Source organism: Cornus florida, unplaced genomic scaffold (assembly GCF_030987335.1).
Source record: "Cornus florida cultivar Cherokee Brave unplaced genomic scaffold, ASM3098733v1 CherokeeBrave_3.0.0_Hap2_Chr02, whole genome shotgun sequence".
NCBI lineage: Eukaryota > Viridiplantae > Streptophyta > Magnoliopsida > Cornales > Cornaceae > Cornus > Cornus florida.
In genome coordinates this window covers 90,981,433-91,006,924 of record NW_026775572.1, presented here as the reverse complement: position 1 = coordinate 91,006,924, position 25,492 = coordinate 90,981,433, and positions in this window count along the sequence as shown.

Below are 25,492 nucleotides of genomic sequence, written 5' to 3'. Positions count from 1 at the left end.
GAAAAGTCCGAAACATCTCCTAAAGCATCGAGAAGACCATTCCCAGCATAAATCCATGGAATTGTCTGAATCTCTGAGTAAAAACCTACAAATAGCCAATAAACAAAAATAAACATAAAAATCAAGATAAAGGTATCGCTAAAGCATTAACATATGCACGTTTAAGGGCTCGAATATAAAATATTCAGCGTTATCATATATATAATAACCATACTCATACTTGAAATGACAAAATTGCCCCTGAGTATGACAAAATCCACACTACACACAATACACCAGAAAAGTGACTGTGATGGCCTGAAAATATGATCTGTAATACAATGTACCTTGCTTACTGTATGTAACATAAGCTCTCTCATATGAAAATGACCATACTACCCCTGTGCATATCAAATTCATCTTACACACACCAGAAAGGATGGAATATCGTAGTAATGGATCTGTGAGTTCACTTTTGACATTTAAAGAACAAGCCCTAATATAAGGCTGGGACCAACATTTGAACAGAACTTCTTCTCAAAATTCTCATAATTCTGATTTTAATGTGACCATGAATTTTGAGAATGAAGTTTTTGGATGAGTAGAGGTTTGACACAAATAAGATTTTGAAAGTATTCTAGTGCATTTTTTTTAAAATTATTTTATATTTTTTAAGTAGTAATATTAATTTTGAAAATTTAGAATAGAGAGAATGTGGTTTTATTGTATTTGGAAAGGAGATAAGTGTGGATTGAAATGTGATTGTTAGATTTAATTTAACGATCACTATAAAAGGTGTGGATAAGATCTTGTTCACTATGAGCAAGAGATCAGTTTGTTAAATGTATTAATTATCATAAAGGGGTTTTTTTTTGTAAATTTTATATTTCATAACTAGTTGGGTGTTCATAAATTTGGATAAGACATATGTGGTTTCCTACTTTTAAATCAGCTCCAATCTGGTTGTTGGTGGTGGTGCTTTACTTGGATTCTAGAAAGCCCAATTGGATTTCAAGTTTGGCAGTGGGAAGGCGGGTCAATACATAATTTAAATTATAGCCTTCAACACAAAAAGTACAATTGCTAACTTTTAGTAATTCTTAGTCTCCACGACCATCATATTTTTCTGGTCTTGGATCGATGTAAACCTTTTGGGATTGTTTCTTGAAATCTAGTTATGAAACAAGCTTATTGTGTACCTCTTGTGAAACAAGACCTTTGTGCAGGCCGGAGCTAGGATTTAGATTCAGGGGTACAACTGTACAGTGCAAAAATAATAATAAAAAAATAGAAGAAGAAAATGAATAATTTTAAAAAGTAGAAGGAAAATTCAAAGAAGAAGAAAAAAGGAAAGAAAAATGACATAAGCGAAGTAGATGGAAATTTTGACATTTTTTAAAATGGAAATTAAAGAAATTTAAAGAGTAAGTAAGGGAGAAAAAGGGAAAAAGTTTAGAAAATTTTGAAAACTAATATTTTTAAGGGGTGAATATTATATAAATTTCTATATATATGTAAAAATAATTAAAAAAATCCATATGTATTATATAGGTCGTGGCCCTGTTTGCTTGCAAAAAAATATCCTTTTACAAATGTCTTGTTGAACTTTAAATTCTAGCCTTCAACACGAAAATATATAGTCTACAAACTTTTAGCTAGCAAGGGTTAAATTTAATTGATTAAATTGCAAACCTAGCTTTTTTCCAAAGACGATGCAATTGTTTAGAATATTTATTGAACTTTAAACTAGTTATATATGAATAGGGCATATGGACATTTCTAGGTAATGGATAATTTGCCAAGTTGAGTTTATCCTGCAGCTAGGTAAAGAAAAATGATTAATGCAACTACTATTCAAACAGCTTGTAACATTACTTGTCTCTTTGAAACTTAGTAGAAAAGAAACTCAGTATAAAGAAGTAGTTGTTTTACATGATTTAGTTGTTGGATAAAATATGAACTTCAAATAGAAAGAAGCAGTATTCACGAGAAAATATTATTTTCCCATGTTTTGTGTATGAGAAAAGTTTTGGGGGAAACTAGTTTAATGCGGGAAACTATATTTTCTATTACTATTATTTTTTCATTTATCCAAACTATAAAAAAATTTTAAAATTTTCTCATTCTTTTCTTTTCTTGATTCGAGAGAGATTAAAATGTAACACTTGGATAACCTTCTACGCAAAGAGAAAACAAAATACCCGAAAACCCAATATAATAACAATTGGTAGGCCATAAAAGCATCCGACAACACATCCACCATCCTCAAAGCATTCCACTCAGTAGTAAATAGAGTAAAAAGATTAGCAACGAGTCTGCAACTGAGTGCATTTGCCACCACATTTGCTTTTCGTGGATGGTACTGTATAGAGAAATGATAGTCTTTCACAAACTCTAACCATCGACGCTGTCTCATATTCAGCTCCCGCTGAGTGAACAAATACTGCAGACTCTTATGATCACTGAATAATCTGAAGGATTCTCCCAATAGATAATGCCTCCAAATGCGTAAGGCAAAGACCACAGCTGCCAACTCTAAATCATGTGTTGGATAATTAAGCTCATAAAGCTTAAGCTTTCGAGATTTATATGAAATTGGTCACTTTTTCTACATGAAAACACCTCCAAGACCTTGCAAAGAAGTATCTGTATAGACAAGATACTTAATCCCCCTCTATGGAGTAGACAAAACTGGTGCAGAAGTCAACTTACGCTTTAGCTTATCAAAAGCTTTCTGACAGTGTTTATCCCACACGAACCATACACCCTTTTTAGTAAGGTGAGTGAGTGGTGTCCCTACTCAACCATTGCTGAAACCTTGGCTGGATCTACCGCTATTCCACTTTCTGACACCACGTGACCCAGAAACTTCATCTCCCACTGCCAAAATTCATATTTCTCGAATTTGGCATATAACTGGTGCTCACGAAGTGTCTACAAGACTATGCAAAGATGTCTAGCATGATCGTCCTTTGACTTTGAATAAATCAAAATGTCATCTATGAAGACAATGACAAATTGATCTAAATAAGCCCTGAAGACTCTGTTCATTAAGTTTATAAAAACTGCAGATCAATGTTAGAAAAGTACGTAGTTTCCTTCAATCGAACGAAAAGATCATCAACCCTGGGCAAAGGGTACTTGTTACAAAAATTACCCTTTTCAACTCCCTGTAATCTATACACAGATGAAGCGAACCATCCTTCTTCTTTACAAACAGAACTGGTGCTCCCCGGGGTGAAGTACTCTTACGAATAAAACCCTGGCTGAGTAATTACCGAATCTGATCCCTCATCTCTTGCATCTCTAGTAGTGCCATCCTATATGGTGCCTTAGCAATAGGTGTAGTGCCTGGAGCTAATTCAATCACAAAGTCTATCTCGCGACTAGATGGCAACCCTGGAACCTCTTGAAAAAAATCCGGAAAGTCCTGTACAATTGGTATGCTATCCAATGATACAGTAATCCCCTCCTCCATTTCCTCCTTCATATGGAACAAAGAAGTGCTAGTAACCCCGTTAGAATGTGGCATAGCGACAACTTACCTATCCTGTCTGGGTATGGTGAACACATTAATCCTATCAAAACATTTTAACTTGGGCATAGTAATGAAATAACCTATCCATCCCAAGTAACACAGCATAAGTGTGCACGTCCAGGACTAATAGATTAGCTAGAAATCAAAGTCTACCAATATCTAGTGTCACAGGCACATCACGCTTATATAAAATGACTTTATCGCCAAAAGTTGTAGAAATACTATGTGGTTGATCACATACCTGTGTCACCAACTAAACTATCCAAACCAAAAATGTTGAATACTCCGTAGAGCAAAACACATAAGGTATACACAAAACTCTGAAATCTACTCCTATTTAGAGTATCATTCTATCTTGGAAATTCTTCCTTCAAAATCAAACTTACCTTATTGATTTACCCAAGTTCTTTTATAAACTCCCTGGCAATAATCTCGTCTCAACACAACGGACCTACAAGCAAATTTTCGTTTGCCTGTCCAAAAACCAGTCACTCCACTTTGACAATCATTTATTATTATGATAATCACATTCCAAAATAGTTTAATAAAACCATATATGCAATCATCACTAAAATGCTCACAAAACACAATATAGAAACCAAAACCACCAGTTCACTTTATTAAGAACTTCTCTAAAATATAAATTGTCAAACGAATAATCGTAAGGTATTCTTTAACAAAAATACTAGTGTAAGTGATTAAATCCACACTACACTTTTACTAATATCCCCACTACTACTAGTAATTAAAATTACTCTTAAAAGAGCCATCCTCCCTGTGGTTTGGTACCCTCCTGCTTGGACGGCCCGATATCTTCTTGTTTAGGACACTGCTTGGAAGTGTGACCATACTCTCCATAAGTATAGCAAGTACCCCTAAAAGTACCAAACGGCCTCCTCTGCTGGTTAGACTGTGGTTGATCCCATCCTGCCTGTGGTCCCATTCTGCTGTCTCTGAGCTAATCCAGGACATTAGTTGGATGTATGCCCAAAATCCCCGTAGGCAAAACATTGATCTTGAAACACATTTTGCACCACTGGTACTGTTTTGAGTGTCTGCTGAAAGTGTGGCTAGCTCTGAAGTGCAGTTGCTACGTCTGTAGCTACAGCCTGAGTGATGATGTAAACTAACTGAGGAGAATACTCTGGATACTTGCCTTGATTGTAGCCCCGATCCTGAAACTCCTGAGTTTATTGTACATTCTCCTGCTCGATGCGCAAACGACCATCTTCCTCCTCTAAAACCTAGGCAGTTGCTGCTCTTCCTCAATTTGCTGACGGTGTAGGAGATATTGCTGCCTACGTGCCGCTCTCCTTTGCCGCCTGTTTCCTTGCATGTTCTGTCCTCTTCCAGCATTAACCATTCTGTTAACACAGAAAGACCGACATCAATACCATTAAACCAGATTATAAAGGAATTAAATGAATCCTAAACTTAAATCTCTAAACAAGAAAATACACTACGCAAAAGTCTTATACGATAGAATCCCAGAGACACTGAACTTGAAGTGCTCTGATACCAACTGTGATACCCCTCGATTCTAGAGCTACGGGTGATCAAGTCTGAGCACAGATCCGAGGGATACCAAACAATTAATATATAAATAAGCACAAATTTCAAAATAAATTAATAAGAAATAAATAATTAAAGGCTGAAAGAATTCTAAAACATAATCCTCAAAAATTAAATACTTAAATTCCAATAATCCAAAACCTCTAACAACTCGAGAATCCATCCTGTGGACCCCTAATCATATCCCAAATTGAAACTAGAACAACTAAAATAAAATCTAAAGCTAAACATGAGAAGTAGTCCTACGTCGTTGGAGAAATGAGTGTCTGTATCTGTTCTGCATGATCAAGCTCTAAACTTGGAACTGACGAGCACCTGAAAAATAAGATAGTGGGTCAGGCCCACATGCAAGTCCTATTCTACTACGATCCATACAGAAACCTGATATGCAGATACATCCTAGATAGCTCAAAAATATCTAGAGTAGTCCATATATGTATAAGTATACACTATAGGACGTTCACTAGTCCAATAGGTCTGTCTCAGCTTGAGTAGAGACACCATGCAAATTGCATATAATGTGGTCATGTATACCTAGACCTACCAGAAAACAACAACTACTGTCTAGTTATCCATCCTAGGCGATATACGCACCCCTACTATGGTCCTGAGACTCAAGCTTATACCATGGCACCTTAAAGATATATATATATATATATAATCCGTTCAAGGTATGACATTCAAATGTTTATTGACCTGTCATATATATAAGTAGGACTTAACTTTTATAGTTAATCCAACTTATTTCAGAATAGGTAGGACTTAGTGTTTTAAACTAATTTATCCCTAGAGTAGGTAGGTCTTAGTGTTTTGAACTAAGCCATCCCTAATATGCCACCGTCCCATATCGGTGCATATACACATATATAAGTAGGACTTAACTTTTATAGTTATTCCAACTTATTTCCAAATAGGTAGAACTTAGTATTCTTAACTAATCCGTCCTTAGTATGCCACCGTCCCATACCGGTGCATACAAAACATAAAGCACATGATTGATGTAGTAAATTATAGATTTAATCATCAACCATACTCCAAAATAAGCATAAATCAAGTCTAATATGTATATAACCAAGTTATGCATCCAACACAAGATTTAAAAATCAAGTTCCAGTCCTTTAAATTGCTAGATAACAACTAAGCATTTAATTAATCCAAGCAGTCTAATAATTGATGCAATTTATAGTAACTTAAAACATCAATTAATCCCATCCCAACATAATTAATTTTAGATGATAAACTATGCTTATAATACTGCTGAAGCATGATTTAAAATTATCAAGTCATGCAGAGCAACACAATTGCTAATTACCAAAGAATAACTTACATTAACTGTTCATACTAAACATGCAAGTTTATTGTTTAACTGATATTATTTCATTCTTCAACATCTTAATGTAAACATGCTTCTCAGTGATTTTTACATCCCTGCAACAGTTATATACATCAACCACTGCAACTAAAACCACTTAGAAAGCCTCCTACTGGACAAACCAACCTCATAACCATGAAAAACCAAAAAATAGAAGAGGGAGCCGCCTCCCCGTTTTGTGGAGCCTGCTCCACCCTTGTGGGAGCCGCCTCTACCCCTTATGGAGCCAACTCCACACTTGTGAGAGCCGGCTCTCTCATCCCTAGAGCCAGCTCTCTCATCCCTAGAGCCAGCTCTCTCCTTTGGAGAGCCATCACTTCCCTTCTGAGTGCCGTAACTTTATACCGGTTGTCTTCTTTGCCTCCGGCGACCTACAAAACCCTCTATACTATTTTATTTAACTACCTAGGGTTCAATTTATTTTACAAAATTAATTATAAGTAGGTGTTGTACATCATTGACATGAATTAAAATTAGTTTAAAATCAACTAAATCATGATTTAAGCAACAACATGTATAAACCATTAAACCTTTTAATTCACTGCATTTAAATTCAACACAAACATGCTTATAAGATCCATTTTAATGTTGATTTAAAACCCTGGAAACTACCTAGGCATGCATAGAACACATGTTAAAGGGAAAGAGTAGAATAGAGACTTGCCTCTGATTTCAGTTTAGAAATCTTAAACCGTCGTCTCTAGCAACTCCGGCGACCTTAGTTGCTTTTACTGACCTCTGGTGCTCCTAGTTCAACCCACAAGCATGCGTTAATTACTCCTCCTTGGTTCAGCCCCTTGACTCAAACCAAACCCTAAATTTTCTCACTCTGTTCTCTCTCGAACCCCTTTATTCTTTCTCTCTGCCTCCACAGTTCGTGAATAGAGTTCTAAAACCCTTGCAGAAACAAAACTATATATATATAGGCTTCTCTCTTAACCTAATATCTAATTATACTTAGAGAAGGAAAACGAAACTAAATACAATAACCCTATCTCTAAGTCAGTCTAACCCACGATAACATAACACATACAACCTTAATTTCATTTTAATAATTCATAAAACTAGTTTAAGCAAATAAACCATTTAATTTATTTTCCAAATAAGAATACATTAATGGAAGAACATGCCTAAAACAAATACTTGAATAATAAAAACAATTAATCAAAATAATTTAATTAAACAATTAAACAAACAATTAAAGTAATTCAAGTAATCAAATAAAATGCAATAAAATAAACAAATAAGCAAACAATTAAATTAATTCAAGTAATCAAATAAAATGCAATAAAACAATTAATTAATACCAGGACTATCAATTTAAAATTAAAGGTATTACACATGCAAAGATTGAGGTTATAACCGGACAACCGAAATTTTATTTCGGATGACCGAAATGAAGCAGTCAAACATACCTCAGGTTATTTTGGACGACCAAAATAAAGACCTCAATCATTTAAGATGATTGATGTAAGTCTAGTTTGAATCTAAATGGGTATTTTGCCTTGGACCCCGTACACAACAACTATATTTTTGAATTAGCTGCATCAGAACTCTATAAATAAAGCTGGGGACTTCAGGATTAAGTGTTGCTACCATAAAGAAACATCATATAGCATCTAAAGAGCTTTTGTTCTTATATTCATACATCCCATATAATTAGAAGAGTATTGAGCTTCATTATATTCATATATATACTCTAGAGGGAGTTTAAACTTTGTACTACAAATCTGTGAGAGAATATCTTGTACTGAAAAACTGATATTCAAATTTATTGTGAAGCCTCAGAGGAGGTGTTCTCTTAGCAAAAGAAGAAGAAGCTAGTTGGCTTCAAATTTATAAGCGTTGGTGTGACCCAAAGGAAGACTAAGGGAAGGTTATTCCCTTAGTAAGGTGAAACAAGGAGTTACTTTTGTAAATATTTGCTCCCCACCCGTAAGGAGAAACCATAATTGATTGGGAAGTCTCAAAAGGGGTTTTGAGCAGAGGAGTAGGAGTTTCCGAACCTCGCTAAAATCGCCGTGTGAATGTTTGGAAATCTCTCTTCCCTTATCACCTTTACATTTATGCTATTAATTGCTTATGTCTATATATTGATTATTGCATAATTGTTAGAAGGCTTTTAGTAAAATTTGCAAAACGAAAAATTGGCCATTGTTTGCCATAGACTCTATTCACCCCCCTCTAGAGTCAATACTTGGGGAACAAGTGGTACCAGAGCCTAACTCTAATTAAAAAGACTTAACCGTCTTAGAGTACGATCATGGCCAACAACGGCATATTCACACACCTAAAAGGACAATGTATTGATAGACCTTCAATTTTTTATGGAACCAACTATAAATATTGAAAAAGTATAATGATAGACTTTCAATTCAAAGCAATGCTAAAGCCATAAATAATTTTTAATATGCATTGAACAAAAATGAGTTCAATAGAATTGCAAATTGTAAAACGTAAAAGAAATTTGGACTCACTTGAGATATTCCATGGTAGTACTTGTAATGTTGAGCAATCAAATTTATACATGCTTATCAATGAAAATGAATCTTATAGCATGAATGACAATGGTTCAAATAATGAGATGAATCTTAGTTCTATTAACATTACTAATAATGTGAATGATCTTGCTTGAACTTACTCATCTTCTTATAGTGAAGAAAATGAAGCAATTCAAAGGAAGAGTGAAACTCTCAAAGCTTCTAGCAAAATAAGCAAATGACATCAAATATATGGTTGATCATTATGAAGATATTGGTCTTTTTCTCATGGCCGATAAAGATGAGGTAAACTCCAACCATGATTCTTTTGATTTAAATGCTTCTTGTAATGAGTAAGTTGATGAGCATAATGAGTTACATGATGCATTTAAAGAGTTACATGGTGTATTCAAAAAAATGCTTATGAAATGTGATTCTCTTAAAAAGAAAAATCATGCTCTCTCTCAAAGACATGAAAAAGTTCAAATGGAAAATGATTCTTTAAAAATGAAAAATCATTATCCTAAGCAAGAATTAGAAACGATTCAAATTGAAAATGAGTCTTTGAAAAAGGAAAATGATAATGTACCATCTAAAGAGTCACCATCAATTGATTGTGCTTTCGAATATAATTCTTCAAAGGAAATCATTAATAATTAAAATGGCATCTTAGCAAAGTTAACCAAAGTAAAAGAGAACTTAAATACTATGCTTGAAAATCAAAGAAAGGTCTCTTTCAAAAATGGGATAAGATATGATCCTTTTAATAAAGATGCATGTTTATTGAAAAAGAGAAAACTCTTAAATGATTCATTTGACAAAAGTTCGTTTCAATATCCTAAATGCAATCATTGTAAAAGGTTAGGATACAAAATTTACAATTGTCCATTTAGAAAAAAGAAAAAGGATCAAGAAGATTTTGGTTCCAAAAGGAACTTTTGTGCCATTGCTTAACCCTTATAGACCTAAGATGATTACCAAACGAAGATTTCCTAAGTTTACCTTGTAGGGTTGCTTGAAGGAATCTTCATCATCCAAGGAGAAATGGCTTCTTGATAATTGTTGTTTAACATAGGATGTAAGAAATATTCCCAATTCTTCACTCTCAAAGCAAAGGAGTATTACAATTAGAATAAGTACAAAAGTATGGTCATTGGTATACTTTATAAAAAAAATTTATTGCCTAACTCTTTTGGTATGTTAGAGTCATTCTTGATCAATAAATGGCTGCTAAAGGAATATAAATCATTAAGCTTTTGGTCATCATATAGAAGGAGTTCTTCAATGAATTATACTAGAACAATGAATACTATGATGTTTTACTATATATTGTGGATGTCTTATCTTTATGCTCCAAGTACTCATTGTTTATGCAAATTTTTTATTGCATGGTTTATTGACTGAAATTTTTTTTATTCATGCATTACATTTAAATGAGTTTCTTGAAATTGCATTTAATGAACTACACTTAGAAGTAGATAAAATTGCTTTAAAAGTGTAAGTCGTGAGAATGAACTTACTTTCCAAATGAGCTAACACTCTTTGAAAATAAAAGCCTTATTTTTTAGAAAGAAAAGATCTTCCTTAATTGTTTAATCTTTTAAGAATTTCAAAAAGTGGCAACTTAATTTATTTTGCATACTTAGGAAGAATCATGTTCTTCTTGCCAATTATTGAATGTGATTATGGAAAATGCACATGGAATTACATTATGATCCATATATGAAATTATTTTAGGCCACTCAATTATTACTCATTTCATATTAGTTCATTGAGTTGTATGTAACCATAAACATATACTTATTGAATTGACAAATGTATTAGCATGCTAGAGATATTTAAAATTCTAATTTTGTTTGAAGCATGTTAATCAATGAGAGTACCACATTTGTGCCTTATATTGAATTATGCTCTAAAAAGAACTTTCAAAATGTGTACTAACTAATGAAGACCCTAAAAGTATTGGATACCAAAGAATTCCACTTGAGCATATTTGTAGGTTAAAGACCTCTTCTTTCAAGAACAAGTGGATTCACAAATATGGATGGATAAAGCACATAAAGAGAAATTAAGTCATGATTTCCCATATGTAACAAAAGGATGAAGGATGTACTATATTGAGAAACCGTGCTAAAACTAATGGAATTATTTGCTTCGGTAAATATCCCCTTCTTCATCGCAAATGTGCTTTTAGTTGATAAGCTTAAATGTGACTTAATTGTATTATGTGATAAGGACTATATTATCATTTCTATATCTAGTCATGGCATAATTAATGTGATTGGTGATCTTGACATGAATACTACTTGTTGCAAAATGTTTATGTTAAAGTAGCTTGTCTTGGATTATATGATTTAAGAATGCTAGCATAAACTTGTTGTCAATCGCTTTATAGCTTTTAGTTAAGAGCTTCCTAAGACTAAATCTGTGGAAGATATTTGGATATTACATGCCATTAAAGAAAGTCACTCAAAAATGTTAAAAGCTACTTCATTTGAATTTGTTTTAAGTAGCTATATTTAGAAAGTCATTTATGTGCCTTTATGATTTTAAATGTTTCACTTACATCCTTTTGGCATCATTAGCATATAAAATAAAATTATTTGAACTTGAAGATAATAGGATCAAATTTAGAAAGAGATACTATACTCGGTCCTAAATTTACTGGTTTTACATTCTTGCACAAACCGGTCGACCGAAGTGAAAATCGAACGATTGAAATGGCCATTTCGGCAGTCATAAATGGTATACCGGCCGTTTGAAATAAGTAAGCATAGATTGCTTAAGGAATTTAATCTAGCCGTCCAATGGAGTCATTCCGGTTGACCGATGTGTGTGCAGCACCAATACTTATAGGTCTTTAAAATCTACATCATGATATACATTGTGGGTCATTATTGGTAATTAAGCTAGAATATGTTTTCAAGAGTTCAACCAATAAAATGCCTTAAATATATATATATATATATATATATATATATATATATATATATATATATATATATATATCTTTGTGCACATATGGCTTCGATTAAACCAATAAGAATGGTAAATGTTTTTGCATGAAATGATTTTTTATCAAATGCATGACTTATTGACTTCATATCTAAAAAGTCTTTTGAAGAAAAATCACCCGGACTTGAAATACAAAAAATTTTGAACAACATGTTTAAAATTATCTTTGCCTTATGCACTTTTAAATAAGCTCCTAGAGCTCATTTTGAAAGGCTTTAGTGATTTTCTTATGAATGATGGTTTTTGACTATATTGATATATATGTGTTTTCAAAACCATTAATGAAAATGTGTTGATTGCACTTGTATATTATTCTTCAATCAACATTTATGATTTGTGCAAAGAAGTTTACCACTAGCATGCAAAATGAATTGAAATTAGCGTGATAAGTAAACTTGAATTCTTCTAAGGAGTGAAACTACTTAAGTGTCATGAAAATTAAATTTCATATATTTATTTGACACTTTAGTCTTGGAATTATATTATTTAAAGAACATTTTGTTCTAGCCTAGATGACTAATGAGATATCACAAGTGCTAATTTATTTGATATATCCATTTTTTAGCACTCTAGAACTTCATATGATATTTCTTGATCAATTCTTAAAGAATGTATTTAAAAGAGATATTAAGCTCACTCACATGGAAAGTCATGTAGCCAATCTCACCACATCTATTAAAGAAGATATTTTGTTATCAATGCCTCATTCTATACACTTCGTGAGATATCTTGATATCATCTGTTGAGAAAAACGCATTAGAGAAATATTGAGCTTATCCACATGTATAATCATGTAGCCAATAATTTCTAATCATACATGTCAAAGAAAATATGCTTTTGCATAATTGAAAATTCATTGCATATAACTAGAATAGTAACACGACTTGCATATGCCTTGTGTTTTACATGCCACATGTGATTTTTATCATTCAACTATATGCTTGTAAAAGAAGATCTTTTGGTATAAAAGACTTAATTTATATATCATTGCTTTTAATGAGGTGTATCCATTAAATGATATATGATGCAAATGAAAGTACACTCATAGGGGGAGATTATTGATAATCTTTTATGAATGTTTATTGCATGACTTGTTATACTTAATTGACTTATTTTGGAAATTGTCAAGTATGCTACAAAATGACTTGTTGATCATCATATTCATACTCATGAGCTTTCATGATTTTCATTATTTTTTCCTCCTTAAAAATATCAAATGGGAAAAATATATTATGATTGAAGCACACTTAAATTCCTAGATTTGCCTTATAAGGTTTTTGCCTTTTGGTTTATTCTAGTCTATGCTTCATTTTTTATTTTTTTGTTATGGTTTACTATGTATACTTTTGCCTAATTGAGATTATTTTTCATCTTTGGTTTATGCTTTATGTATACTTTTGTATATGCCATGAACCTTTATAATTTATTGAACTCATGCTATCAATGAAATTGGCCTTTTATAATATAATTGCTTATATACCACTATTACCAATTCTTGATGCCATTGCCTCACTATGCTTATTGATATATGCTAAATGAAGTTGTTTTGTCCTCCTACCTTTTTGAGATAACAAAGGGGGAGAAAAGTGTGATGCGTGAAATGCTATGTTGTTTCATATATAGGGGGAAGATTCCTCTAGTTGTTGGATCAAATGTTTCATGTTATATACCATTATGTTATCATATCTTTTGATAGAAACATGTTAATAGGGGGAGATTTGTAGAAATATCTTGAAGAGTAAAATGATCTTAAATGCATGTTTATATTTAAAATGACTAATGATATATCAAGCATGAGATTATATGACATTATGTTCATTCAATGCACTTTGATAGGGGAAGCATTTTTCAAATGCTACTCCATGTGCTTATGAACACTTTAATGTTTTGTCATCATCAAAAAATGGGAGATTGTTGACCTTAAGGACACCATCCAAAGACAATCTAGATGTTTTGATGATAACAAACCATTAATGGTATTTAAGGACTAACGTTTACATTGAGTGTTATATAGATTATTCACATTCAAAGAAGAACCTCAATGACGCTATAGAGATCATTTCAAGTATTCATTATTCAAGATCACATCAAGGAAAGCAATGGATACAAAGAAGACATGAAGTTGCAAAGAAGCAAATACAAAGTCCATCTAAAGATAGCTTGTATTTCAATGAGCAAGAAAGCAACTCAAAGGAATGAAGAAAGTGTCATGACCCGGGTTTTGATTCAACCCGGAGCAACAGTGATGAACCAAAGATTGACCCGATAACGGATCCAGATGCGGAAGCAAGAAATAAAACGATGGTCTCTCAAGGCACTACACACCTCTAAGACACTTTGATGACCTTCCATAAGGTCATGGAACTCAATGAGAACTGACACGGAAGCAAAAGACAAACCAAAGTCTTAGGAGATACAGACCATCTCTTAGATGTAAAAGTGACCTTCCATGAAGTCACATAACCCAAGGAAATAATCGGAAGCGAAAACTAGGCTAAAAGGGTTAACTAATGCCCTATGGCACCAATGACACCCAAGGGAACAAGATCTAGTTCAAACTAGACCACGTACACCATTGAATGGCTTGAACAAGATCAAAAAGGTCAAATGGGAACAAATAAAACAAGGTTAACCTGTCTAGGAAACAAACCAAACAAAACTCACAAGGCAGCTCCATTTCGGTCGACCGAAATGGAGCTTTGGTCTTCCGAAATGAGTCAGGGAGAGAAGGGAAATGACCTTTAGTTCGGTTGACCGAAATGGCAAACCGGTCGACTGAAATAAGCTTCTACAGTGAAAAAAGCTACTGGAATTGGAGTCTTTGGTGAATAACTGAAATCCAAAGGAGTTCGGTCAACCGAACTAGCATTTCGATCAACCGAAATGGCTCGAAAATGTGCATATGAACCTGTTATGCACTTGAATGAAGAAAAAACTCTAACTCTTATTTGAATCCCCCATGGAATGATCAATATGCATTATAAGCTAATGTGTGATGATGTGAACATACACACAAGTGTAATATGACATTTTAAACATGCTACAATGGCCTATGGCCTCATTACATTCCATTTACAATTTTTGACATGCCAAACCTCAAAGTTAGGAAAAATTGCATTTTTAAACAAAAGGCGGCACCAAATGAGTATAAGTGCAAATATGAACTTGCTTGGCCCTTGGCCTCATATTATACATGTTGAATACAATGGAAAGAGTGTACTTATGTACACATTACATAAATGGAATCAAAGAATACATGTTTGATACATAAGGCTACCAAATGATACTTCATGCTAACACTTGCATTAAATAGAAACTTGAAGCTACAAGCCATCCCAATGAAAGATGAGCATCACGAACCAAGTCTTCATACCTGAATAAATCCCCCAGTAACTTTGGGGTGAGTAAACAAGTTTACTCGTAGAGAATGAGCATGCATCGACTCGATTTCTTTAGAGATTTTTAAACTACATGGAATAGTTCAAGATGGTCATACCGCCTAACGTCTATGTCAAAATGAGACTCAGGAGTTACCCTAGAGTACTAATAACAAGAATCATGATACATATACATGTATGAAACAAATCAAGATTGGGATAACCAAAGGAACACGGGGATTACATTATCGATGCAATTAACGTGATTGGGTTATTTCAATTGACAAGACAAGAGAAATGCGTGAAATTAAGATCATGGCATAATATCTATGCAAGTAAACAAGATTGGAACATTCCAATTAGCAAGACAAGAGTAATACATGAAATTAAGAATAATGCATAATATCAATGCAATTTAACAAGACAAGAAGTATACATGGATATGAGTTAACTAGAATTACATTATCAATACAATTAACATAATTGGAGCATTCCTATTAACACGATATGAGTAATACACAAAATCAAGAACAAGGCATAATATCTATACAATTAAACAAGGATGGAACATTCCATGAAACACAAAAAGAGTTATACATAAGATCAAGAACATGGCATAATATCTACGCAAGTAAACAAGATTGGAGAATTTCACATATACGAAAAGTTTAAATCTTCAAGGAATATCAACTTGAAATTTAAAGAGTGAAGTTAACCAATGTGGAAAACTCGGATATTGCCCAGATTAAAACCGTACTCTTGAGATTACTTTAGGGCTACTAACCCATGGATACCTTTCCCCTAGTGTGCACTATAGTGTAGAGGGACAGTCCCCCGTACTAGAACCAAGTCGTAGCCATGTCAATTCTTGATTGATATCATAAGTCCTAAAATCAACAAGTTGTGCAACCAAGATTGTATCAAAATACAAGAAATGCATTAACCACATTTCATGAATAACCAAGATTTTGGAACACACAAGTCATGCCCTAAGTTCTCAACAAAGATGGTATGTGAAATATCAAGAATTCGTAATATGCATCTGTATAGATTGGTGCCAAGATGTATATAGCATATGGAATCCATTGAAATAAATGTACCACAAGTATAAGATACATGAATTAATTACCTACTAAGCAATACATGAGTAATTAAATCATTCCAAGACAAATGTGCAAGTTCATTAAGTACATTAATGAAACCTAGATACAAGGAGTCACGATGCTTGATAAAAACATGAAAGTACATGAAATACAAGTTCAATTCATGAGTTTAACACGAGTTCAATATCAAAGCATGATTAACGCGATGGAAGCATATAAGGTAATTTAGTCTACTTAAGGGATTAAATTGTTAAGATTTCAATGCAATTTCAAATGTTTTACGAACAAGTTATGTCAAGGATCATGTTAAGGCCAAGTCTAATGTCAAGTTACAAGTTCATTTCATACTATATACGACCATGTAAATTAAGTCCTATACAAAGGAAATAATTAAATATAAGTTTCAAAACTTATCCGATTATTCTAGAGTTGATACACATGAAGGAACTTGTCAAGGAAATCATAAATACGAGGTTATTACTTAATCAAACTCATGGAACCATTGAATGGATTTTAATTAATTCTTTTAATTAAAATCCCTAGGTTTTGAAATTCATCAAAATGACTTCAAATTAATATATGTTATACAACTTGTCGAGCCTCGATTTACTAGCATGACACAAGTGATTTCCATGCAATGTACGACCATGAGTATTCAACTTTAATACTAGAAAAATAATAAATGAAAAGTTTCAAAACTTAATTAAATATTCTAGATTTAATATATGTGAAACTACATAGCATGCATATCAAGAATATTAAGCCGAAATTTTAATGGAGTGAAAAGTACACTCGGAATAAATTAATTAAATATTACTAGATTTCAAAACAACTCCGATTACTCTCAAATTAATCTATGTTGAAGAGCATGCTAGGGCCTAATATAATATGCTAACACATGTTGATTTAAAGCTAGATAAGGCCTCATGATTTAATATTTTATTCAAGATAAATATTAAATAAAATCTTTGTTACTTGTCCAAATGATCTAGATTTAATATATGTCAAACAACATATCAAGGGGTAATATTCTATCATGTCACATGTTTAAATAAAGGTATAAGCAACCGAGAAAATCAAATCTCATACTAGAAAATAAATAATCAAAAGTTCTAGATTTAATATCTTAGCATGTAAACAAGTTGTATAAGCATCCATAACATGCTATATAACAAGAAAGTAAATTATAACATCCCTTATCTCTTTGAGATGAAAACCTCAAAGGCCCACCGAACTAAAAGTGTTCCGAATCCGACGATACCGAAAGGTTTTATCGGGGACAACATGATGAACAAGAATCCTCAAGAAGCCCCATGAAAATAACAACTTGACCTCAAACCTGAACTCAAAATTTGGTCAGAAATGGGTTCTAATAAGGGTGAAAGATGCGCGTCGTCAAGACAAGTATTAAACGTTAAGGCACTACGATGTTTCACTCAAGGGAAGTGGCCGGAAAAAGAAGAAGAAGCATGGCAGCCCCTTGGCAGCCATGGCTGCCAGCAAAGAGTGAGGAGAGAGAGAAGAAAATCTGACTTTTTCCCTTTAAGTCCCCTGTTTATAGAAAATTTCAAAAAGTGTTCCAAAAGGGCCCCACCGGGTCCAAAAAAGTGGAATTTAGGCAAACGCGCTCATAAGGTGAAACTCTATGGACGAAAAAGATTCAAAATGAGAAAACATGAACAACGGAAGAAACGGAGTCGAAAATCGAGTCCCGAGCAGAGAGATATGCCCCAAACAAGTTCGGTGACAATTGGGTCCAAAAACTCTGAAACTGGAGAAAGACGACCAGAACGGAATTCTAAGAGTACACGACTCGACGGAATGTGAAAATGAATCCTGTACAAGGATCCAGGCTCTAGACTAGATATTTTTGCAATAACCTTTGTTAATTGCGTAATGACCCCTACAAAAAGGGTTAACTGCACTAATGCCCCAGAATGAAAATATCTTCCAAAAATATTTTCTTAGATACCCCTAAAATAAAATATCTTTAAAAGATATTTATGAAAAATACCCCAAAAAAAGAAAATAATTCCAAAGAACTATGCATCCATGCCCTTGTGGACACCGGGAACAACCAGAGTACTTTCTTGCAAAAGTAAAGATATGAATTTCATGGAAATCACTAAGGATGAAGACACGTGAAGTCAGAAACTAACTCCGAGCATGAAAAGTGGTTGTGCAAAAAACTGAAAAACGGGGAAAAGACAGAATAAGGAAAAAGACGAAATAGGGAAAAGGACAAAACTGAATAGTGTCCGAAAAATGAAAATGCGGAAATGACTCGGTCCTCAAAGGAAGTTGTCAATCCGAACGAAAGAGTCTCGGAACCAATTCCAAGCACTCGAGACGACACTATGAGATGAGAAACTAAACTCAGAAAAGAAAATTAAACGGAAAAAATTTATCCGTAAAATTTATGGAAAAAGGAAAAGAAGGCAAATGACCGGGTCATTACAATCTACCCTCCTTAAAGGAATTTCATCCCCGAAATTCGGAACATACCGGAAAAAGAACAAAGCAAGGATCGAATAAAAGGTCAAAACAAGGGACAGCTCATAAAGCACTAAAAGACAACTCCAGAAGTCTCAAAATCAACTGAAGGAACGCGAAAACATGGACTGAGACAACACCTCATAAGAATCGGCATATTAACTCGACGTCAACCACCGAGAGAATCTCAAGACAACGAAATGTTGAAACACGATAAAGGAGAGAGTGACAAGGCAGTACGAACAGTGACCAAAACCTGCCCACATTTACTCGTCAGCAAGTTAGCATGACAGTATAAGGCACTAGTTCATAACATGCCCCGACCCAGGTTAACTCAGAAAAACCTATCGATACAGATGACATCAATGTCGAAATGATCATTACCAAAAGCACCATGGGAACTAGGCATCTGCGAGAGTTGGGATAGCTAATCCCAAAACTCTGACAACAATGACACTGGCACCATTATGCTTAAAGCCTTAGATCTAGAGCCACGAAAGAAAAGGAAATGAAATGGTGCCTCCCTGGCCTACGTCTCACTCCACCAGACAAGGAAAAAGGAAATAAATCACAGTCCTTTACGCTCACATGAGCCTTACTTACATCAACTGTTAGACTAAGGTCTTAAAACACCCAACCAAGAAAACATACAAGAAGGTTCCCGATATGGGTCCTTATAGAATGAATTTTTCCTATCCAAGGAAGAAACTCGTGAAACAAGAACTTATGCAAGGGATACGATAGATCCTAAGAGACAATGTCAAAACCAGACATAAAAGTAAACAGCTAGCATACAACATAGCAATGGACTATCTACTCAAGATGCCACATACACAAGCAGACATGTTATCAAATCAAAACATGTTATCAAGAAGCACTTAAGTACATAGTACGATAATACATGTGAACGAAAAGCATAAGGTATGCTGACATACGTCGCATATAGTCATGCTAACACAAGCACGCAGACATGAAACCACACTAGAACATAATAACGACATAGACCATGTTATCAAGAAGCATATATACACACAAAGCATGCTTAACAAATGATAGATGTCTCAAAACACCTGAGCATGTGAACATGTTATCATACAAGACATGTTATTAAATATGGCATGATAACAAGATACAATGACACATCAAAGCAAAACATCGTGAGCAAGATATGCACCACCCAAAACCTGTCGTCTAAGGTATTTGAACCCGAACGCTTTGATACCACTTGTTGTGACCTGGGTTTTGATTCAACCCGGAGCACCAGTGATGAACCAAAGATTGACCCGATAACGGATCCAGATGCGGAAGCAAGAAATAAGACGACGGTCTCTCAAGGCACTACACACCTCTAAGAAACTTTGATGATCTTCCATGAGTTCATGGAACTCAATGAGAACTGACGCGGAAGCAAAAGACAAACCAAAGTCTTAGGAGATACAAACCATCTCTTAGATGCAAAAGTGACCTTCCATGAAGTCACGGAACCCAACGAAATAACCGAAAGCAAAAACTAGGATAAAAGGGTCAACTAGCGCCCTATGGCACCAATGACACCTAAGGGAACAAGATCTAGTTCAAACTAGACCACGTACACCATTGAATGGCTTAAACAAGATCAACAAAGTCAAGTAGGAACAAATGAAACAAGTTTAACCTGTCTAGGCAACAAACCAAACAAAACTCACAAGGCAGCTCCATTTCGGTCGACCGAAATGGAGCTTCGGTCTGCTGAAATGAGTCAGGGAGAGAAGGGAAATGACCTTCAGTTCGGTCGACCGAAATGGCGAACCGGTCGACTGAAATAAGCTTCTACAGCGAAAAAGGCTACTGGAATTGGAGTCTTTGATGAATAACTGAAATCCAAAGTGGTTCGGTCAACCGAACTAGCATTTCGATCAACCGAAATGGCTCGAAAATGTGCATATGAACCTGTTATGCACTTGAATGAAGAAAAGACTCTAAGTCTTATTTGAATCCCCCATGGCATGATCAATATGCATTATAAGCTAATGTGTGATGATGTGAACATACACGCAAGTGTAATATGACATTTTAAACATGCTACAATGACCTACGACCTCATTACATTCCATTTACAAGATTTGACATGCCAAACCTCAATGTTGGGAAAATTGCATTTTTAAACAAAAGGCGGTGCCAAATTAGTACAAGTGCAAATATGAACTTGCTTGGCCCTTGGCCTCATATTATACATGTTGAATGCAATGGAAATAGTGTACTTATGTACACATTACATAAATGGAATCAAAGAATACATGTTTAATACATAAGGCTACCAAATGATACTTTATGCTAACACTTGCATTAAATAGAAACTTGAAGCTACAAGCAATCCCAATAAAAGATGAGCATCACGAACCAAGTCTTCATACCTGAACAAATCCCCCAGTAACTTTGGGGTGAGTAAACAAGTTTACTCGTAGAGAATGAGCATGCATCGACTTGATTTCTTTAGAGATTTTTAGACTACATGGAACAGTTCAAGATGGTCATACCGCCTAACGTCTATGTCAAAATGAGACTCAGGAGCTACCCTAGATTACTAATAACAAGAATCATGATACATATACATGTATGAAACAAATCAAGATTGGGATAACCCAAGGAACATGGGGATTACATTATCGATGCAATTAACGTGATTGGGATATTTCAATTGACAAGACAAGAGAAATGCGTGAAATCAAGATTATGGCATAATATCTATACAAGTAAACAAGATTGGAACATTCCAATTAGCAAGACAAGAGTAATACATGAAATCAAGAATAATATATAATATTTATGCAATTTAATATGATTGGAACATTCCAATTTAACAAGACAAGAAGTATACATGGACATGAGTTAACTAGAATTACATTATCAATGCAATTAATATGATTAGAGCATTCCTATTAACACGGTATGAGTAATACACGAAATCAAGAACAAGGCATAATATCTATGCAATTAAACAAGGATGGAACATTCAATGAAACACGAAAAGAGTTATACAGAAGATCAAGAACATGGCATAATATATATACAAGTAAACAAGATTGGAGCATTTCACATACACGAAAAGTTTAAATCTTCAAGGAATAACAACTTGAAATTTAAAGAGTGAAATCAACCAATGTGGAAAACTCGGATATCGCCCGGATTAAAACCGTACTCTTGAGATTACTTTAGGGCCACTAACCCATGGGTACCTTTCCCCTAGTGCAAACTATAGTGTAGAGGGGACATTCCCCCATACTAGAACAAAGTCGGAGCCATGTCAATTCTTGATTGATATCCCAAGTCCCAAAATCAAAAAGTTGTGCAACCAAGATTGTATCAAAACACAAGAAATACATTAACCACGTTTCATGCACAACCAAGATTTTAGAACACACAAGTCATGCCCTAAGTTCTCAACTATGATGGCATGTGAAATGTCAAGAATTCGTAATATGCATCTATATAGATTGGAGCCAAGATGTATATAGCACATGGAATCCATTGAAATAAATGTACCACAAGTATAAGATATATGAATTAATTACCTATTAAGAAACACATGAGTAATTAAATCATTCCAAGACAAATGTGCAAGTTCATTAAGTACATTAATGAAACCTAGATACAAGGAGTCACGATGCTTGATAAAAACATAAATGTACATGAAATACAAGTCCAATTCATGATTTTAACTCGAGTTCAATATCAAAGAATGATTAACGCGATAGAAGAATATAAGGTAATTTAATCTACTTAAGGGATTTAATTGTTAAGATTTCAATGCAAGTTCAAATGTTCTACGAACAAGTTATGTCAAAGATCATGTCGAGGCCAAGTCTAATGTCAAGTGACAAGTTCATTTCATGTAATATACGACCATGTGAATTTAGTCCCATACAAAGGAAATAATTAAATATAAGTTTCAAAACTTATCCGATTATTCTCGAATTGAAACACGTGAACGAACTTGTCAAGGAAATCAAGAATACAAGGTTAGAAACTTAATCTAGCTCATGGAACCATTGAATGGATTTTAATTAATTCTTTTAATTAAAATTCCTAGGTTTTGAAATTCATTCAAATGACTTCAAATTAATATATGTTATACAACTTGTCGAGACTTGATTTACTAGCACGACACAAGTGATTTCCATACAATGTACGGCCGTGAGTATTAAACTTTAATAATAGAAAAATAATAAATGAAAAGTTTCAAAACTTAATCAAATATTCTAGATTTAATATATATGAAACTACATAGCATGCATATCAAGAATATCAACCCGTAATTTCAATGGAGTGAAAAGTACACTCGGAATAAATTAATTAAATATTACTAGATTTCAAAACAACTCCGATTACTCTCAAATTAATCTATGTTGAAGAGCATGCTAGGGCCTAATATAATATACTAACACATGTTGATTTAAAGCTAGATAAGGCCACATGATTTAATATTTTATTCAAGATAAATATTAAATAAAATCTTCGTTACTTGTCCAAATGATTTAGATTTAATGTATGTCAATCAACATATCATGGGGTAATATTCTATCATGTCACATGTTTAAATAAAGCTATGAGCAACCGAGAAAATCAAATCTCATACTAGAAAATAAATAATCAAAAGTTCTAGATTTAATATCTTAGCATGTAAATAAGTTGTATAAGCATCCATAGCATGCTATATAATAAGAAAGTAAATTATAACGTCTCCTACCTCAATTTGAGATGAAAACCTCAAAGGCCCACCGTAATAAAAGTGTTCCGAATCCGACGATACCGAAGGGTTTTGTCGTGGACAACACGATGAACAAGAATCCCCAAGAAGCCCTATGAAAATCACAACTTGACCTCAAACCTGAACTCAAAATTTGGTTAGAAATGGGTTCTAATAAGGGTGAAAGATGTGCGTTGTCAAGACAAGCATTAAACGTCAAGGCACTACGATGTTTCACTCAAGGGAAGTGGACAAAAAAAGAAGAAGAAGCATGGCAGCCCCTTGGCAGCCATGGCTATCGGCCAAGAGAAAGGAGAGAGAGAAGAAAATCTAACTTTTTCTCTTTAAGTCCCCTATTTATAGAAAATCTCATAAAGTGCCCCGAAAGGGCCCATCTAGGTCCAGAAAAGTGAAATTTGAGCAAACACTTTCAAACGGTGAAACTTGATGATTAAAAAAGATTTAAAATGAGAAAACATGAACAACGGAAGAAACGGCGTCGAAAACCGAGTCTTGAGCAGAGAGATATGCCCAAACAAGTTCGGCGGCAATCGGGTCCAAAAACTCTGAAACTGGAGAAAAACGATCAGAATGGAATTCTAAGAGTACACGACTCGACGAAATTTGAAAATGAATCCCGTACGATGATCCAGGCTCTAGACTAGATATTTTTGCAATAACTTTCGTTAATTGCATAATGACCCCTACAAAAAGGGTTAACTGCACTAATGCCCCAGAATGAAAATATCTTCCAAAAATATTTTCTTAGATACCCCTGAAATAAAATATCTTTAAAAGATATTTATAAAAAACACCCCAAGAAAAGAAAATAATTCCAAAGAACTATGCATCCATGACCCTATGGACATTGGGAGTAACCAGAGTACTTTCTTTCAAAAGTAAAGATACGTATTTCATGGAAATCACTAAGGATGAAGACACGTGAAGTCAAAAACTAACTTTGAGCACAAAAAGTGAGGTTGTGCCAAAAACTGACAAACGGGGAAAAGACAGAATAGGGAAAAAGACGAAATAGGGAAAAGGACAAAAGTGAATAGTGTCTGAAAAATGAAAATACGGAAATGACTTGGTCTTGAAAGGAAGTTGTCAATCCGAACGAAAAAGTCTCAGAAACCAATTCTAAGCACTCGAGACAACACTATGAGATGAGAAACTGAACTCAGAAAAGAAAATTAAACGGAAAAAAATTATCCGTAAAATTTCTGGAAAAAGGAAGGGAAGGAAAATGACCGGGTCATTACAGAAAGCAAGACTACCTCAAAGCCTAAAGATCATGGACAAAGCTTGAAGAAAGGGGTAGATAGGATAGTGAGTGTTTAGGATTCAATGTCAAAGCATTTATGAATCCATTTGAAGCTCATCTCTATTGGACCATGCATATCGTATCATCATTCATTTGTTCCTGTATATATTAGCAATAGACTATGCATTTCATTCATATATAATTGCACATGAAGTCATTGCTAAAGAGTGAGTTCGTTTAAGCTTGCATAAGCTTTGAAAGAACTCATCACTTGTGCTAGAAATGCTAAGACCGTGCACATCAATCATAAAATTCATATTGGTCAACAATTAAGGCATGAAAAGCCTTCATTACCATGAGTTGGTAATGGACATTAGGACCCCAAAATGCACGTCATGAAAATCTGTATTTTTGGCTAAGAGTGAAAAATGGAATTTAGAAATAATGATTATTTCAAAATAATTTTTTCCGGTAATAACTCTTTATACTTCAGATAGCCTAAACTGATTTTATCAAGAATTTTTGACCAAGTCTACATTGGTCTACATACGGATTCATTTTTACCAAAATTGT